Source organism: Salvia hispanica, chromosome 3, assembly GCF_029641045.1.
Source record: "Salvia hispanica isolate PSC_SH4W2 chromosome 3, Shi_PSC_v1, whole genome shotgun sequence".
NCBI classification, from domain to species: domain Eukaryota; kingdom Viridiplantae; phylum Streptophyta; class Magnoliopsida; order Lamiales; family Lamiaceae; genus Salvia; species Salvia hispanica.
This window is the reverse complement of record NC_142694.1, coordinates 15784217-15797771: the sequence shown is the minus strand read 5'-3', so window position 1 is coordinate 15797771 and position 13555 is coordinate 15784217. Positions and strand designations below refer to the sequence as shown.

The following is a 13555-nucleotide window of genomic DNA, read 5'->3' as shown; positions in this document are numbered from 1 at the left end:
ATTAAACTTGCTATGTTTAAATAGTACTACCCGTTGAACTGAAAAGGGTACACGATCTTTAATTAATACTACTACTACTACTATATATATTCTTGCAAAAATAAATATGTGTTTCAGCTCAAATAACAACCACGAATTAGATAATGCATATCCAATCTGATGGCTGTGGCCTCATATTCTTTACTAAAGATATAAACATTGTTCATAATCCATAGAAAGACGGTATTTGATTTGAATTTTAAATGAAAGGCTGTAAACGAAAGTTAAAAGAAATGCATATAGTAGGTCACATCAATATCATCATCATTAGAAGGAGATAATGGTTAGTTAATTTGATTATAATGGCGCACTTTCGAGCATTTATTTACCAAATATTTGTTTTCTATACCGACTAATTTGTTCATTTGAATAGTTGGATAAATTATTGGCGAAGTCATGTTTTTAAATAATGATAATAAGTGGCAGAGCCAGAGTTTTAATCCTGGGGGGGCCAAATTACTATTGTACTAGTGTTTAATTTGTTGAGTGCTTTTATTGTCAACAACACGGAAAAAACTTAAACATAAATAACATAGAGTTGCATGTAAAAATGGATAATGAGATAAATAAATAGAAGTCGAATAGTAGAAACTAGAGATACAATGACAATTAACATCAAAATAATTAATAATAAATTTTTTATAATAAATAGCATACTATTGAAATTGTTATTGCTAATATTAGTATCTCCTTTATTTATATGATTAAAGAATTATTTTCTATTCTAGATTTTAAAATAATATTATTTGACACATTTACATGTTTATGAGATTAAAGAAATAATTTCTATTCTTAAATTATGAAAGAGTACAAAATATAATTATTTATACAAAATTATTAGCTATAACTAGAGAAAATAAATAAAACTACAAATATTAGAAAATCCAAATAGAGAATAAATGAAATTTAAGAGAAAATCCAAGGACGCAGAAAAATAAAATATTAAAAACAAGGACTTGGGATTCGAACTTGAATTCATTTGGTTGCTAGTCACTCTTTATGCCAACTGGGTTGTAGCATCAAGTTTCCATTGAGGTATACATATAATATACATAGTAAATTAAAAAAGGGTGAGGGGCCCAAGGGCCCCCCTGGCCCCACCCTGGCTCCGCCAGTGATGATAATGTAGAAATATTAAGAGAGATAGAGAGGAAAAACGGTTACGTATATAAGAGAGATAGGAGAGGAAAAATGACTTATTTCATTAGATATTTTTTAAAAATATTATAAAAGAGATAGAACTAATTTTGATGGACAATTCAAAATGAAAAAAACGAGACTATTTCTTCATTCTAAAAGTTATTTACCTATTTAGAACGTCCTCCAATCCAAGCATTTACTAAGAAAGTAGGGGTTAAGAGTTAAAAGATAGAATTATTAGAATAAATATTCGATCGTCGTTTAAAAGAAGAGGTAGAATAAGTCACGACCTATTAATTCACTGGCAAGAACATGTTAAGTTATTGTTGGTTGAAATAAAAAACCTATCAAACATGAAGATGTTTGTAGATGGGTGGAGCATAAACGGAGAAACAATTTTGGTGAATACAAAGGTACAATGTAGCGAGTCTTACTTCCCGGTTAACTTTTTTTATTGATGGTTTTGGTTGATAACTGTTTTGTTTCCGGTTTTCTTATTTTGTTTGTAGGGTGCACTTCTTGGTCTTCTCTATGTTGCCTCTTAGCTTGCCTCTTTTGATTTAAGGTGTTGTGTTTTCTTATTCTTGCTAAACTAAGTCTTTGTTTTGAACATTGATTCCTTTGCTCATCGATCATGATCGGTATGACCGGTTGGTCCAATTCGGGACCAAGACATTTGAGGCCCAACAGGATTTCGTGTTAGGCCCGATGCTCGCAAAGATGCAAAACATGCCCGACTCGCGTGTGTAAGACGGCTTTGGAATTTTAGGAATATATGTGAACCAAATTGTAACGTTATTTGATTTTATGAATATATATTCTTGGGAAGCTTATATGTAGTATTACAATAATAGATTTTGTTAATAAAATAAGATTGAAGATTAAAATATAACTAACGTACTGTGTTGATACAATGGATGGTTTAACATTGCGCACACTGATTTGGTACAATATTTCTAAATTCTAATTAAGAATTGGGTAAACTAATTCGCATCTTGTTGCTAATTAATAGTGTTGGTTTGGCTCTTTTCGCTTATTGTTTAGTTATATTGGACAGTTCAGTATACTCTCTCCGTCTTATATTAAGTACTTAGTCAATTTCGTTTCAATACAAAATATAATAAAATGATATTTATTGAGCTGAATAGAGAAATAATAAAATTGAAAGATAAAAAAGAATAAAACAAGAGAGATTAAATAAAACAAATTTCACTAAAAAGAGAAATTAATTACTTATAATAGGACAACCAAAAATCGGCTCGTGAATTATGCCCCTAGCAGAATTGTTTTAGAATTATTAATTCAACATTTTTAATAAAATTATTGAAACAGTTTGTGTGCACACATTATTTGATAATATTGAAGAAGTGAAAAATGTATAACAATCATTAACATAGACTAATTTTCCGAATATCAATATTAATATAGTATAATAATATTAATAATAATATTGATATAATGTCCAGATCTTTTGTTGTTGTGCATGAAAAATACCAAAATGCACGTGATCTGATATGACATTTTTAAGGTGAATCACGTGATAGCTTCACATGCCAACTTATCACCACCTAACAAATTGTTTTCTTGTTTGACATTATTAACTTAATTCTTAAACTCAAATTTCAATGAAATAGGCACATGGATCCCCTCATTTTTCTATAATTTCATATGTACGTGGCCCATAATGTAAGTAATACTATACATTATAAAAAATTAACTTGTTCATTTAATATATCTAATAAATAATACTCCAGGTGCATTTGATCTAAATTAGCTAGACAGTTCATTTTTTATCTTTGATTCTAATTACTTTTACCTTTTCACAGATGAGATCTAATTTAAAGGCTTGATTAAATCAACTATTTGGAAAGCTGGTAGGAGTATTGAGACAACATATTACATCCATCCACTATTTGGAAAGCTGGTAGGGACAAGATAAATTTTTTTTTAAAATGATAATTAAGGAATCAGCTAAGAATTTGGCATAATGGACTAATTGTATGAACTTCAAGTAAACATGATAAAAAGTTTTCTAAATAAAGTGTGTTATAAATTCTGCAAGATATACTTTATAGTGGGTCAAGTACAAATTTATAAGCTGGCCTGAAATGTTTTTTTAAAAGGGGAGGTAATATTTTCAAACTAAATGTAGGAAGTTTTGATTTAATCTCTAAGCATCTTTGAAAATGATACAATATTTTGAGAGCACACCAATAAAGATTGATACATATATAGTCAAATTGTATTCCATGAACTTAGTGATGTTTACTATATAACACTGATTTTCAAGTTTGTAAATTACTGTTCTAATATGTAGTGCTGCTTCTTTCGTCAACCAAAAAATAACAATCCCCAGGTCCCCGAAGGATATGCACTATTTTCTTTTTGGTCCGTCCCAAATGAATATGAACATTCCAATTTTAAAAAATCTCTTCTCTCTAATAAAGTGAGATTCATTCTCCACTAACATTACTTAAAAAACTTTCTCCATCTTTTTTTCTCTTACTTTACCATAATGCATTAAAATTCATGCCGAATCCAAAGTTTATACTCTTTGAGGGACGGTGGGAGTATTGATTCTCCATTTGGGTCGATCCATCAAATTTATCTGTTTATTGTCGGTTCATCTATGTAATGAGATAGATCTCATTTTTTCGTTAATAATTCTCCATTCATATTTTTTCTCTAATTTTTTTTTACTTTATTAATATTACAATAAAACTTGCGTCACCTATTAGAATGATTATTTTCATGGACGAAATATATTTCATTGTCAAGTTATTATACCCCTAATTTATTAAAATATTTATACTAATATGCAATCCATTTTTGATAGAATGTATTCAACTAAATATACTTACTACTAATTAATTATACCACTTGAGATATGTGTGGTATACAAAATCTCAAAAATCAGTATCGGATTTTATTTATAACTTCATAATAATAATAATAGAAAGAACGTTCAATATACGTTGTAAAAATAGCTCGAATTTTAATTAATATAAAAATAACACGAATTTTTAGTAAAGTAAATTATAAAGATGACTCAAATTTAAACGTATATACTAAATTAAAATTAAATAACTATTTAATAATTACATCATTTGAATTTGAATTTAGAGTTTAGAGTTTGATTTGAAGTAGCTAGTCTAGAAAGTTTTAAGAATAAAAATTGGTAGAAGAAAACAAAAGGAAACTCTATATTTTTGTTGAAACGCCCAAAAAGAAAATCTGGGTAAGCATGCAAGTAGAATAACGGCGAAAGTGGGTCCCACAATCGCTTGTCGTATAAGTGAGCTCCACGTCAGAGTGGGCCCTACTTTTACCGGCTTCGCTCTCACGCAACTTACGATCCGACGCATGCGCCACTCTTTTTATTTGCTAATCCCATTCCAACTTTTGACTTTTGCCACTCTTTTTATTTCTCCTTATTCAATTATTGAACCTTTAATTTTTTTTTATAAGAAAAACAATTATCTTCTAGTAATATAATGATAGGTAGAAACATGTGTTAGCTCTTGGATGCAGGGGCGGGTCCTGGTCGAATCGAGCTGAATAACTGACTCCATACTGACCTGTAAAATTAGAAAATTCTATTAAATTCGATTTTTATAAAAGAAAAGTTCTTTTGTAATCGAGTTCGTCTATCTACCGTTGATGACGATCTTTCTCATTGTTTGGATGAATGCGGAGGATTAGGTTGTTTGAGTAAGATTTGTTGCATTGATTTTAAATTATTTAAAAATGAATTATAAGAGTACTAATATAATTCAAATTGTGGCCTTTAAAAAGGTTTAATGATCAATCTAGTTCCAAAACAAAATAACATTTCTTTATATTACTCTCTTTGTCCGAAAAAAATAATTTCACCATTTTGAATTATTCTCTAAAATTAGACTAAGTTAAAACATGATAACCGATTACATCTCACTAATAATGTGTACTCTATAATTCACTAGCACTACCTTCATTATCTTTTTCTTTTCTTTTCTTTTTTTTTAATTTTTCTTTTATTTTACCAATGGTATATTAAAATATATACAATAATATTAATAAGTTTATTTATTTTTGAAGGACGAAAGGAATAAAAAAGAGTCGAAATTGGCCTTTCAAAATATCTATAAGTATTGTTCTACTTATAAAAAAAGAAAAGAAAAGAAAAGTATACTCCAAATAATTTAGTAATACAATCAATGTGTTATAAAACTCCCTTTCGCAGCCGCAATTGACGAGGGATTGTCTTCCACACCTACATTATCATCTCTCAACTATATTTCATTATTTTTCTACTTACTTCTCCCTCACAAATTTGACTTTTTTTTGCCTAAGTGTAACGTGAAATAAATTCAAATCATTGAATGTATTTGCCAGCTAATTAATCACTGGAAGTGTCTATTTTGTAAAATAATTCAGTTTTGGGGCACTTATGTAATGTTTCAATTATTGTATACTATAAATCGAGTTAATTGTCGGTATAATTATGAAGTTTGAACAAATTCTGATTTATTTCCCATTTTTTGAAATTTGAATAACAAATCTTGAAAATTCAAAAATTCTCATCTGTTCCATTTGACAGATCTTTTTTATATTTCAATTTATGAAGTTAAAAATGATGTTGTTTAGTTGTATAGGTCATCACATTAATACAAATATATATCAATATTTATCGACATCATCAATATTGTACAAGTACCGATTCGATATCGAATTTGCTAAGGTTATAACAATTGAGAATTTGTAAAAATTTATCCCTCCGTCCCACAAATTTTGACACACTTCACTTTTTATCATTTTTGGTAGTGGACCTCATATTCCACTAACTCATTCATACTCACGTTTTATTATAAAACTAATATTTTAAAAGTAGGATCCACGTCCCACCAACTTTTTCAACTCACTTTCAATTATATTTTTTTAAATCTGTACCGGGTCAAACCGTGTCAAAATTTGGGGGACGGAAGAAGTACAACTTTCAATAAAAAATAATGGAAAATTCAAGGCAAATCATTACTCAAGTGTAATTTTATAGAGAATTAACCACTTAAAAAAAATTTGTGACATGGATAATGAATTTGAATCCTACTTAGTACTCCCCAGTCTACTGAAAATGACTCACTTTCTTTTTTATTTGTTCCAATTAAATTAAAAATGTAAACATATTTATTTTTATTTTATTTTTTCTCTTTTATTTTATTCTCTTTATTTAATATATAAAATAAAATTATATAAAATCTCGTACCGAGAGGGATCATCTTATTTGGAATGAACTAAATTTCGCGTATTAAGTTGGATATATCCTCTTATTTATTTACTTGCAAAGGCTAAAGAGATGAGACAATAATGATAGAATTAAATTTTTAGTTAAAGTGGCGGGGTCCACCTACTTTGTCTTCATTGTCACATGTCTATCGTCAAGAAATAATTAACATGCTATCATTTTCTGTTATAAACTTTTTGTGGGGAAAAATGTTTATCCTATGTCCATAATTTAAAACCGATTAGAGTAGACAAATTGAAAATTAGGTGGTGATTTGGCGAGGATAATTATAAAAATTAGGAGCTTTAATCTTGTGTCGGCCGAATCGGGTAGTTCCATTGAGTAAGTAGCATTGATGACTGACGAGTGTTAGATAAAACTAAAATTATATATTTTGCTATTTATCTGTAATATTACGTTTATATATCCATATCAAAAGTTATTAAAACTCATTTTTAATATGAAAACTAATATAATAAATAATTAGAGTTTATGTCATGAAGAAGTGACTAACTATTAATTCATGATAAGGTTTAAATTATTGTGCTAACTACCGTCGTATTAATTGAAGGGTACGTGTCAAGAGAGCTAGGCACAATGACATAATCAAATTAACTAAAATATACGTGTTACGAGAACTTTGATGTAATCATATTGATTGACCGACACGTGATATGATACCACGGTAAATATTAGTCATACTGAAGAGCACGTGTCAAAAGAGTTAGGCACAATGACATAATCAAATGAACTAAAGTATATGTATTACAAGAACTTGACGTATTCATATTGATTGACCGACACATGTTATGATATTATGGTACATTCATATTAGTCATGTTAATTAAAAGAGATTAATTAGAATATAGGAGTACTCCATTTGTTAGAAGAGCTACATTTACATTAAGATATTACTATGAGAGTTCAGTTAGTAACGTCAGTCCGTAAGTTGAAATACTCCATATATTATAACAAATAATATAAAGATGATATTAACAAACCATAGTAACATTTCAATCTCAAAATTATTTGATGATGGTTCATTAATGATTTAAATTATTTGATAATATATAAAATCTTTTCGAAACTTTTTATATTGACCACATAACATACACTATACGATTTCCGCGTTAAAATGAGATTTTCATGTGCCTTTGAATTTCAAACTTTTCGAAATAAATGAAGTGGGGCCTACATAACCAAGAAAATGTGGGTTGATAGCACATCCACTGGTCCAGATTTCTCTACGGTAGGTATGGAATCCCATCCCACTATCCACGTTTTGGGACCCTATTTCTATGAACTATTAAATGAAAATAAAATCCAAAATTTTTAAAAGTACAAAAATTAAATTTTTTAGGTAAGTTGTCACTAATTTATTTATAAATCAGCAAGGAAATTAGTTCCTATAGATTGATGCTCTAGTCTTACCGAAATATACATACATGAAAGTAATGACAAATAAAATATTTCATCATAAACAAAGATGATGATGTCTAGATTTGGTGGTAAGTGTCAAGCTATATTTAAATTTGTAATTTTTTAAATTATCATCTAATCATAGTTACTACATTTATATCCACTCACTAAATGTTGGCATTTAGTTTTAGACATAAAATTTGTTAGTAATACTACTTTTTTTAGGAAGACTCCAACAAATTCTAACGAATATGTTAATTGGAGTAAATTATTAATTATTTCTATTTTTATTTGTCCCTAAAAATTTATCCTCTTTCGTCTTTATCATTTTTGTTAGTGGACTCCACATTCCACTAACTCAATCTCAGTCATATTTTAATAGTATAAAACTAATTTACAAAAGTAGAATTCACATGCCACTAAATTTTTTCAACCTAATATTATATTTCTTAAAACCAGTGAAATGCCACTAAATTTTTTCAACCTAATATTATATTTTTTAAAACCAGTGAAATGGTGACAGATTATAAAGTACGGAACGAACATAATCTTGGATTCTTGATAATTTTAAGTACAAATTTTATAAAATGAATTGGGAGATAAAAAATTATTTTAAATATAATTACAAAAAATATTATGATAAACATAGAAAAAATAAACTACTCCAATTAGTTTGTGGAGTATGAAAAGAATATTTACCTCGAGTTTCATAACAAAATTCATTTCCCCAAATGCGACTGACTACCGCAAGTCACCTGCTCCCCTCCATTGAAACATCGCCACGTGTCATACATCAACCCACACCTGTCATTCGCTCCCAAGATAGCAACACGTGTCGACTTCCAATTCGCCATCGAGAATATCGGATGAGGCATCTTCACGCTGCTGAAAAAAACAAAAACAAAAATAAAAAAATCAGAGCTACAGAGAGAATGAGGAAGGAGAGAGAGAGGAAGGCGCTGCCTCCTCCGCCTTTATAAGCCCTTCTCCACCTCCATTTTCGACAGAGAGAAAAAAATCAGTGAGGCAATCAGTAAACAAGAGTGCTTTTTTTTACATTTTCGTTTAATTCCCCCCCTTTCTACTGCTCCCCGCTTCTTGGATCCCTTTCTGTCATCCTCTGTCTTTCAAATTTAAGGGTTTGCGTTTTTTATTTTTAAAATCAAACCTTAATTTGGGCGAATTTCAGTTTTTGAAAGCCAGGTGATTTTCAGAATAGAGATCTTTTTAGTAAAGTTTGGATTTTTTTAGTGATTCTGATCTAATCAGTGAGGGTTTGTTTTTGTGTCCCCCACCTGTTTGATCATTTGCCTGTGTAGAAAAATCCCCTGTTTTTTCGGTTTTGGTTTAAAAACAGGTTCTTTTTCTTTAATTTGTAGAAATTTGTAGCTTTGTTTTTCAGATTATCGATGGCGGCAGCTCTGGATTATTACGGTTGTAGCAGTTTCTCCTCAGATCCGTTGAGGGAAGAGCTTATGCAAGCACTTCAGCCTTTTATGAAAAGTGCTTCTTCTTCTCCTTCTCCTTCTCCTTCTTCTTCATATTCTTCCCCTTCTTCTTCAGATCTCTTTCTCTCCCCTTCTCCTTCCACCTCCGATTCAAATCTTTACTCTGGTTTCGGCTCAATTCCTTCAAGAGACGCCACAGTTGGTTTGAATCAACTCACCCCATCTCAAATCTATCAAATCCAAGCTCAATTCCACCTCCAACAACAGCAGCAACAGCAGCAGCAGTTGCTCAATTACCGTTTCACCCAATTGCAGCAGAGCAGCCCGTTCTCGAGCTTTCTCGGCCCGAAGCCCGTCCCGATGAAGCAGACCGGAGCTCCCTCGAAGGCGATCAAGCTCTACCGGGGAGTGAGGCAGCGCCACTGGGGCAAATGGGTGGCCGAGATCAGACTCCCCAAGAACCGCACCCGTCTCTGGCTCGGCACCTTCGACACGGCCGAGGACGCCGCCCTGGCCTACGACAAGGCCGCCTACAAGCTCCGTGGCGAGTTCGCGCGCCTCAACTTCCCGCACCTCCGCCACCAGCTCGCCCGGGACTCCGATTTCAAGCCCCTCCAGTCGTCCGTCGATGCCAAGCTCCAGGCCATCTGCGAGAATCTCGCAGCCAATCCTCCGAAACAGGGGAGCTCGAAGAAATCCGCCGATCAAAAGGCTCGATCGGCCCCGGATCAGTCCGAGGCTGTGAAGGTGGAGGCCGCGACGCCATCGTCTCCGTCGCCCTCGGACGAGACGTCGTCGTCTTCATCGCCCGAGTCAGATGTGACGTTTGTGGAGCCGTTGTTCGACGGTGGATTCGAGGATTTCTTGCTGCAGAAGTACCCATCGGTGGAGATTGATTGGGCGTCTCTGTGATTTAGTTGTTTGGTTGTTAGTTGAGGTTGTTTTGTTGGTTAAGAAAGTGGCATCTGCAGTGGATTTTTAGACATGTGCAGATGGCCTAGTACTACCTAAGTAGTAGTGTCTTTGTTTAGTATACTAGATAGGATGCTCTTCTTCTCATCTCTTGATCAGCTGGTTGTTTTTTGTTCCATGCCTTGATCATGAGATGTCTTCTGTATTTCTAGTTTTCTACCTTGTACTACTTGTCTCTTTGTTTGTATAATATCTATCTTCCATCTTTAATAGTACTATCATATGTTCTTCCTTGTGTTAAAGGTGAGTGTTCATTTAGATGCTTATATCTTTACTCAAATCTTATGGCTACAAGATCAAGATTTCATGTGAAGTTATCGGCTCGGCAAATGACGGTTTTGGTTGAACCAGATCCTAATCGGTTGTAAAATCATTGGCTTCCACAAAAGTAGGGTCGAACTAGAACTAATCGGGTCTAAAAATTTCAAACAGAAACTAGACCGTAAGAATTGATGTATTGGTACTGATTCAATCCATGAGAAGCTACTTCGGTTCTAAATCTGATTCAATGCGATAGACTATTTCGTTGGGTTTTACATTATTTTAGCACTTCTTTTCATCAATCGATATACAACAACTCAACAAGTGATGTTATCTTTACAAATATTGACTTCAACTTCTTTTATTGTGTTCATCCGGTTTGCATAGATGATTATGCTCTTGAATCTCAATATGTAAATAACTTCATTAGATTTTGCACACTATGACTAGAAATCATTGATCCAAATCCAAACACATACATATAAATTGAACATTAAAACCAAACCTAACAACACAAACCAAAGAGTCAAGATTTCGTGTCTCATTGAAAATTGATGGTGGTTAGGTTGTCCTTAGAGTATATGTCAAAAATTAATAAATTAGATGGAAATTCAACTGTGAAATTTATTCAACATTAATGAGTCAAGCTACATGTGGAGCTTCATCATTCACTACACTTATCTAACCGTGGAAAATATGTTTATTATTTTGACATTTTCAATGCCTTGTCGCAAAGGGAATGGCTAATCCAATTTTGAAGAGGCGGTTTTCCTTTCCTTTTTGCATAATTAATGATTTTATAATTTTATAAAAAAATAGTAGACAAAACTTACTACTATAATCTATAACCAATTTGAAAATATGTCTTGCTTCTAGAAAGTTTTACCGTCTGAAAGGAGCAGTTTACCACTTACGTTTACTCTAGGCAAGATTTTCTCAAGGTTTCTAAGTCAATCTACTTCATGATATTTCATTTTTGTATTGGCTAATATTTTACATTAGTTATTAGATAGATAGAATTTAGAAATGTTAAGCTACATGTCTTAATACGAAATAGAACTATATAAAATCTCATCTTCGAAAATGTTCCACTTATAATAATAATAATAATAATAATAATAATAATAATAAAAAGTACATGATATTTAAGATGGGATTTTTTTTGAAAATGAGTGATTTTCATAGAAGAAGTCCAAATTTAGTCATTTTATAATGGATGACAACTGGATTATTGCAATAATAAGCCACTGATAAGCAGAAGGTACTAGTCTTAATTTGTAAATGTGAAACCCAATTGGCTAATGGCTACATCTTATCAATTTGACTAATTGATGCATTTACTTAAAGTTAAAGGCTCCAAACACGATCCATTATTCAAGGAGCTTTATAAGAAGATACAAACAAGTAAAATATTCTAACAAATCTATTTGACCAAATTTTATACAATAAAAAATTAATTTATTAGAAAAAAATAAGTTTATTTATGCATTTAGTTAAAATATATGGATGCATATATAGTACATGGAAAGTGCATAATATTATAGTCATATATTCATGATTTGTGTATAATTTTTTCACTTTTTTGGAACCATAAATATAATTAGTGCAACTTTAATTCAAATTTTAAAAACAATAGAAAGAAAATTCAAATATAAAAATAAAAAATGAGGTTAAAGGCTAATAAGTCTTTTTAACTTGTCCACTTACTATATTTATTATTTTAATATATAATTATTACATCAAATTATTAATATAAACTTATTTTGGTTGTACAAAATTTGGTTGTTTATCATCACTCTATAATATTGTGCATTAATAAGTTCCTTGGTCATCTTCTCATGTATTTTTTGAAAATTGAGAAAAAATATTTTGAAAAGCGAATGAATTTAATATTTTAATCCCATACCTTATAAATCGAGAGATAAAGAGTAAAAAAATTAATGATTCACACATATTATTACGTAGTGTAAATTCAATTAAAATTACAATTATAAAAATATATTTTCTCTTCATATTCTCTTTATTTATGTATTCAATTATGATCAGTTAAACATACCACGTATCAGCGTACAAACAAATATTTGCTCGTAAAAAAGGGACCAAATCCATTTCCAACTTTCAATTTCGATACCTTCTAAATTAATTTTTGAAAATAAATTAATTTCTTAACTATTTATTATTTATTTATAATTAATCATAAATAATCGATAATGTTATCATCGCACTTGTGATGTCAACCTCTTATTAGGAGATTTTTGTCGTATTTGACTATGTAGTGTACATAGGGATGTCAGTGTAGCCCGCAACCCGTAGGCTGACCCGAATAGACTCCCAAATTTATAGGGTTAGGGCTGAAAATTTCTAGCCAGCTAAAATTAAAAGTCGATTAGTCCGCATCCGATTAGCCTGCAATCCGTTAGGGCCAGACCCAAAAACCCGATGAGCTTGCCCGAAAATCCGATAAAATTTCTATTATTCTATTTTTTACTCCTAATTCGACACTTTATTGATTAATTTTATAATATAGATACCTAAAAAAATAATTTTCAATTTTATAGTATTAAATATACAAATTATACATTGAATGTTTATTAACATAATAATTGATAAATAAATTATAAACTTCAAATTCACTGAAAAAATATTTAAATTTCTCAAACATTCATTAAAATTTCACGAAATATCTTAAATATTAGTATTTGATCATGTTTATGATTGAATTTAAGCATATATCTCAAATTTATCATAATTAAATATTTTACATTTTATGAATATAACTAATTTTCATCAATATGTATTAGATTGATCGCATGTTAATTTTATCGATAGCAACCCGATTAACCCGCTGGGCTAACCCGAATCGAGCTTTTCGGGTTAGGATTGAACTTTTATAACCCGAAAGAAACCACAACCCGATTAGCCCGCACCCATTGACCCGCAACTCGAATAGGGCTGGCCTGAAACCCGACGGGCCGACCCGATTGACATCTCTTAAGTGTACATTTGGGTGACCGAT

General features: G+C 31.0%; 1 pseudogene; it reads left to right on the top strand.

Annotated features, from left to right (window-relative positions):
• Positions 1-8829: 8829 nt before the first annotated feature.
• On the top strand, positions 8830-10520 carry LOC125213548 (ethylene-responsive transcription factor RAP2-4 pseudogene; annotated as a pseudogene).
• Positions 10521-13555: the final 3035 nt, after the last annotated feature.